The 7,343-nt window shown below is 34.1% G+C and overlaps 2 long non-coding RNA genes across 2 annotated transcripts; both read right to left on the bottom strand.

Annotated features, from left to right (window-relative positions):
* Positions 1-500: 500 nt before the first annotated feature.
* LOC128221851 (uncharacterized) lies at positions 501-1,742 on the bottom strand. Its single transcript, XR_008259003.1, has 2 exons — positions 1,651-1,742; positions 501-601 (listed from the first exon to the last, which is right to left on the bottom strand). It is a non-coding gene; the product is annotated as an uncharacterized LOC128221851 (long non-coding RNA).
* Positions 1,743-2,156: 414 nt separating this feature from the next.
* Positions 2,157-3,106, bottom strand: LOC128221374 (uncharacterized). Its single transcript, XR_008258983.1, has 3 exons — positions 3,034-3,106; positions 2,627-2,697; positions 2,157-2,251 (listed from the first exon to the last, which is right to left on the bottom strand). It is a non-coding gene; the product is annotated as an uncharacterized LOC128221374 (long non-coding RNA).
* Positions 3,107-7,343: the final 4,237 nt, after the last annotated feature.

Raw genomic sequence — 7,343 nt, forward strand, 5'->3', positions numbered from 1 at the left:
TCGTAATCAATATGACAAGACCAAAGCTTAATAAATTTATGAATTACAAGCAGCTTTACTGCTAAAATTTAGTTCAATCACAAATGTTCCTCGGTTTCAGCCGTGACCAATTCTGGCTGTTTCTCATAAAAATATGGTGAAAAACCGTTTGATTGTGGTTTCAGTTAAAAAAATCAACATACCAAAATGTAACCAATTTTATGAAAAAAATGTGTTATCTGTCGTGAACAATGCTTTGGATGGCCAAAAAAACAAACAACAGTACTCATAATAGCAAACAAGACCCGCGTTACTGGGGTAAACAAGACAGCACAAACAAACAAGCAACAGATAAATCAGTATTTCTCCATTTGATTTTGATTTTTTGAAATTATTTACTGTATGTTAAATTTTCAATGTTCATGTAAAACACGAAATACAAGTGTTGGAGAATTACTGATGAAACAAAAAGCAACGGTACAAAACACATATAATACAAACAGCAATTTAAAACGAACAAGTGTGGATAGGTAACTTTTTTCAAATAAACAATGACATTTCAAATACATCGACGAATTCTGTCTGCTGTCTTCTGTCGGATCCCCTGTGTATGGCATCTCATCTGAAAAAATGAAATGAAACAGTGTAAAAGACGAAACATTCTTACATACAATAGCAAATTAATGTTTACTCTGGTAAATTTTGGTTTCATTAATAACATTGGATTTTTACAAAAATGGGTTTCATTAATAACATTGGATTTTTACAAAAATGATAAATGCTTAATTTCAAAACATTAACCATTCTCTCAGTTTTGATTTACAAATGACAGAGCTGCACACTAAAAAAGTGATTAATATCATGATTTATTTGACAACCTTTCAAAATTTTCAAAATTTTTGACTTTGGATTTTCACCATAGCGCATTCGCTTTTTAGCTATATACCTACCAAAGCGCATTCGCGTTTAAACGATGTAGTTTTTTCACGCTGAGTACCCCCCTTATGAAACTTTTTTTACATTGATTTTAGAACGATTTAGTTGAATCTCAAAATTAAGCACACAAAGTGACGATGTACAAATATTTTGGGGTGACGAGATTTTGGCTCGCTCGCCCAACGAAACTAACAGACTTATATATATACTTTAAGTCTTTGAGATTGGCTGGGCGAGGTAACCAAAAAGCTCGTCACCTAAATCGTCACCTGGTTTGCTTAAATTTGTGAGTCGATTTGTCATAAAAAGAGTAAAATGTATGATAAAATGCTTAGCATCTTCAAATAATTTGACATTCATCTTTTGGTTTGACAAATAAAATGAGTAAAATTTATGATAAACTGCTTAGCATGTGTAAAAAATTGACATTCATCTTTTGGTTTGACAAATAATAGAGTGAAATGTAAAACAAATGCTAAATGTCATGAATCGATTTGACACTTAGCATTTGGTTTGACAACTGAATGAGTGAAATGTATGACAAATGCTAAATGTCATGAATCTCTTTGACACATGGCTGTAATTTTGCTACCATAATGTGAAATAAGTACAAAGAGCAATATCAAATCATGTTGGTTCAGTGTTTCAGTATATTAAAGTACCAAGATGAGTTAACTTTACTGTTCATTGTAACTTTGAGATTTGTTTCTGATGAAATTTGGTGAAATTACTTACTTGTTATTGACAGAGCAGAACACACTGCATATTGGGTGAGCTTCAGGTAATATACCGTAATATAGGCAAGGTTACTCCTCACAAATTTGGAACAAAACATTTTATCAACAAAACTGCACATATTGCTTGTTAGTTTAAAAAAATCATTCTCTTAAAAGCATTACCAAGTATATTTCATCCATCTATGTTGAAATAATCCTGCAAACAAAGTAGTTCCTACATACAAACAGAAACAGAAAAACTGTTCACATGCAGAAGGTATTATGTTCCCAACATTTCTTATCATTCACAACAGGAACAAAATTATGCATTTATGGCATTGGTAGATGTCAAACACAAACTGAAAATTTATCTAATAGCGGTTCAATGTAATAAGTCAAACACAGTGTCTGTTATTAGATAAATTATCAGTTTATAACAATTATTCCAAGCATATTTCCAAACAGACTAAGCACTGAGCTTATGATATGACAGTTCAATTCATGGAATTAATTTTGAGTGGTTTTACTTACTTGTAAATGTACTTTCTTGGGAACTGCCTTCAACCATTTTGATCACCAGCTTTCTGACACACAGGACGACTGCATCTGAACTGCCGTCTCTGGTTTAAAAAAAATAAAAAATTCAACATATTTTTCAAAATTTATCAATCTTGCATGATTTGCCATTTCTTATTTCTGTCAGTTTGGTCCCTAAACAAAGTTAAAATCACTCAAAATGTGACATAAACAAGAAAAGAGATATGAATTAACACTGCTTACTTTGTTTTTTCAACATATCTAGCCGAGAATTAAAGTTTCTTAAATCGGCTTCGAGAATGTTCGAAGCATTCTAAAACGAGCTGGGACCAATTTCTTTTGACAGAAGTTTTTATGGAATTCAATAGATACATCGACAAAACTTGCTGGTAATATGATACATCATATATTTAGACATAATTTCGCATAAAACTTTTAAACATGCATGTCATATTTACCGCAGGAAAGCTGGAAATACGACCTTCACAATTTATTTTTCAAGATGGCCGACCAGCGCACAGCGAGAACTCTGCAATATGACGTCATACATATCACGTCATATCATTCCATGAATTGCATTATTTATTTATTTTTTAAACTTTTACGAAAATAAAGAAAATACACTCATTAAAAATAATTGAAATTATCTTAATTATGTATTATGTATCGTTTTATGAAATTAAACATTAGGAAAAAATAAAATGTTTGTTCATTTTCAGAAAAACTAAATCGAAAGTAGAAATATTTTCTGAAATTGGAAATGTTTAAAACCTCGTAAAATCATTTTATATCTCTTGTATATGCATAAACCAGGCTTGATTCAATCGCGAAAACAGTATAGAAACTATAACTACCAAGGTCGTACCTTCAAACACAGAAAATATCCCAAATTTTACACACAAAGAGTATTGTTTACATGGGTTCAACCGTATCCAAGTGAATACGACAGACAACACTTTCCCTTATAATAATCAGCTCAGTATAGCTTGTACCGAAAATCGTAACATTAGTCTGTGATTGTTTTACTTTATTTCATGTTTTATTTTGCTTAAGTATCGAACTTTGTAGCATTTTACGATACATTCTGTGTATCTTTGAGGAGTTATGCATAGCGATTTGCACATATATATGACTATATGACCATTACTCGTTTGATAACTATGAGCAAGCATAGTTCTTCTTAAAGCTTAAGTGATTCCAACTAGATTACTATAGATAAACACAATAAAACACGAACAGTTCATACATTTTATTTTGTTACTAATCATTGTCTGTTCATCACTCAATTTATTGTTAACAACGTTTTGGCACAAACTGTCTCCCACGCCTGGCGAAGAACTGGCGAAGTGCTTCGTGGTTCTGATTTTTCTCACTGTTGTCGCTGCTGCTGAGATCTTCAACACGCTTGTAACAGCACGTTTTGTCAACACTCGACAAGTCCTCATACAACAAACACACCAAACAGGGGTACAGTTCAGGGCACTGATGGCTTGCGGCTTTCTGTTCTGTTTTCTCAGCATCCCCTTTTTTGAAACAAATCAAACACGGATATAGTTTCGGACACGTGTGGATTTCAATTGCCATATTAATGTTCGCATTCAATTGCACACTGTCCATATTTTTCTGTTTTGCATCAGACCTTCTGAGCAACTTCTTCAAACACGTTTCGATGGTTTTCTTGAATCCCATAATTTGTATATACTAGATTAGTAGGTTTTGACAAGTATGACATGAGGAGAAAATATAAGTTTTATATATGAACTATATTCGTTCCACTCATTGCATTATTTTAAGCCATGGACCATGCAATCTACAATGCTAGGTACAGTGCTTGTTACTATGTTACTATGCTTCTATTTTTCAATCGAGATAAAACAAACAATCAAATTGCATTTCAACGCATTTATTCAAAGTTAAAACATCAAAACAATTGTTTGAACCTTTTCATTCGGAAAGCACTTAATGAAGTATCATAAATGTTTGAGCGAATTGAAAACTAATGTAAATTCTTTTTTTCGCTCACAAAAATGCTTGGTTCAATTTCGTCAATTTTTACTTCCTCGTCTACGGTCTCAATGTCTTCAAAATTATCACTATCATAACAGTAACCGTCACAAACGTAGCAATTTTTCATATAACAAGCTGCCCCGTCTGGGTTGTCATCTTGCATGGATTCGATTTTAACATCTCGCAAATAATCTTCTGCCATTTCTATCATTTTATCATCTTCAGTGATATCATCCATGGGTTGCTGTGAACAAGATTCGCTTTTTTGCTCGTTTTCACTGGTGTTTTCACAAGGCGTTGTTTGCTGTGTCGATTCTTGACTGGACATAATTGTTTGAGATTGTGTATGAAAAGTACCAAATTTTCAACCTTATAATATGAAAAAATAATTCACTAGTAAATCGCATGCCATGATATAAATCGAAAAAAACTGACAGTGAACTCGCTCACAATAGAAATATGACGGACATAAGCAACCCTAATTTACAAATTACCGGCTTCGTAGCGAGACTATGTATGGGTGATAACAAGCACGAGTCTACGTTCAAAGAAATCGTCTCAATACTTGACAATATCGAAAAAACATTTCTGCAAAACAAACTAGTAACGACTGAGTACCGCAAGAAATGTGGCGCACTACAGCAAAAGGTGTTTAGGTTGATCAGAGAGAACGATCGGCAAAAGCAAACTAACACAGCACAACAATATGAAATAACTCGTTTAACAACTGAGTTAGAACATTTGCATAACTTCAATACAGTTGAATTGAATCTGTCACAGCTGACAGCGGAAAACAATTAGCTTAAGCAAAATAACACGGCATTGGAAGACGAAGTTTTGCGCTTGACATTGAATCTGTCACAGCTGACTGCGGAAAACAATCAGCTTAAGAAAAATAACACGGCATTGGAAGACGAAGTTTTGCACTTGAAATCTCAAATAGACAACCAGCAATTCTTAGACGAAGCTGCCTGTATGGAACTATTCAACGAAAACACTCAAGATTTTTCATGAATCACTTTACTTTGCCACTTACAAGTGAATATTACGAAATTCAATAAAAAGCAATTTCAAAGCATTCGTTTTTTATGTTTATTTTATGTTATCATAAGTCTTAGAAACGCAAATCTCAGTACGTTGTGCTTAAACTGTTCTCTTGCGCTTTGCTTGATTCTGGCCAGATAATCTTTTCCTTCTGAGTTACTATTGTTTATTTTACCCAATCTTTTGTAGTAACGTTTTATGTTTCTTCTATTCATTTTTTGTTCCGGGTGGTTTATCCAACAAGCAGGACAAAAGCCGTTGTATTTATCAAAACAGCTTGGACACGCGGAATGTTCGAATGCACATTGTTTCATAACGAGCAAGAGATAGTCAATGTTACTGTAGCCACCGCACCAATGACAAGCTCTGAAACGTTTTCCGAGTCTCTTATCATACGAAATAAATTTTGAGTTTTTTGGACCGTTGTTGTGAGCCATACTTTATTTAAAAGGTTCAAAAATATTTCACTAATATAGTGTCAAGCCAATTTCATTCAGTTTATGTAATTCAAATGTTTTGACAACAGTAACATGGCAAGTCTTAACTGATGGTGAAACAATGAACTACTGTCTATATTTACTGCGTTTTACACATTTACGAAAACACTAGACAAAGAATATTTCATTTTTTTCATTTTTTATTTTACAATTGAATCGTTATCTACAAAAACTTGAAACATCATAACACACTAAATGTCTCCAAAGTCCTGATACTCAGAGTCCCCAGGTTCATTGTTCATAAGTATGGTTTTATCGTTTCCCACATATAGCCTATGTGCTTCAACAGAAAATCGTTTAGAATCTCAGGTTCAGCATAATCGTTTGAACTGTGTCTCAGTGCTGTCCTCGCTTCTTCCGTCTCACAATACTTGATCTCTCTGTACATTTAACGCACCTCCTGATCTGGTCTGCCTCATACTTTGACTCCTGAATATTGTATATTTGTTCAAGTATGTTTGCAACTTAATCATGATCCAAAGGGGAAGCCGGCGAAGAATTTTCAAGATCATCGCTAAAATTCCCATTCTCGATATCGTCGTCATCTGAAAGGACAATAGCTGTAGCTTCATCTTTTTCTTCCCATGCCTTGAACCTCTTCCTTATCGGGCTATCAGGTGGAGTAAGAACGTCTGCATTTACTTTTACTGCGCTGAATTCTTTCTCATCCATGCTCACATCCATACTAGGCTCTGCCGCATCTCGCAAATAGTCTTCTGCCATTGCTTGTAGTTTTTCGTCTTCAGTTGAGTAGTGCTGAGGAGATGATTTGCTTGACATGTTGTAGATTGTAGATTGTTTGTAAACAGTGCACAATTTGGAGACCTTATAATAGCAAAAAATAATTCATCGATATTATTCATCGTCAAAACTTTCATATTGGTTTTATGTTCATTTATTTCAAATAGAAGCACATTGTAGCTTTTTGCATAAATATCAAACAAGATCCATACAGTCATTGTCCTTGTCAAACATACCAACTCTCATCGGTTCGGTTTGTTGGGGGGAGGTATTACTGTAGTCTATTTTCTGTTTTTTACAATGTTATCCATCTCACAATTTTCCACTTTTCTTTATATTCCCGCATTGGAACTGGAATCGTTCAAATCCATCTGCGGTTTGAACATTTCATAATAATTCATGAACATTTCCTTATCCAACATATCAACACTCATCGATTCGGTTTGTTGCGGTAAGGTATTGCTGTTGTCTGATTTCTGTGTTTTTACGGTGTTAGCCATCTCATCCATCTCACAGTTCATGGCATTGGAATCATTTAAATCCATCTTCTGTCTGTACAATTTACAGTCGTCGCATTGGCAGTTCTCGGCACAGAAATTGCAGCGGTACTCATCGAAAAAATCATGGCATGAAATGGGGGTATCACCGTTGTTTTGATATTCCAAAAAACATTTCATTAGCTTTGCCATGATCTCTTTACCGTTTGGCTTTGCAGTATTTTGCAATGTTTTGCAGTCTTTTGCTTTTATACCCATTAGAGCTTTGCATTATAAAAAGGCGAACATCAACACGTCACTTTTGAACTTTTCCCTTGTGCTTTTCTTAATGGTGGCGAGGTAATCATCCCTCATCTCTCTCAATAACCAGTCGTTAGTTTCTATTTTAC

The sequence above is a fragment of the Mya arenaria genome, chromosome 16 (assembly GCF_026914265.1).
Source record: "Mya arenaria isolate MELC-2E11 chromosome 16, ASM2691426v1".
Lineage (NCBI taxonomy): Eukaryota > Metazoa > Mollusca > Bivalvia > Myida > Myidae > Mya > Mya arenaria.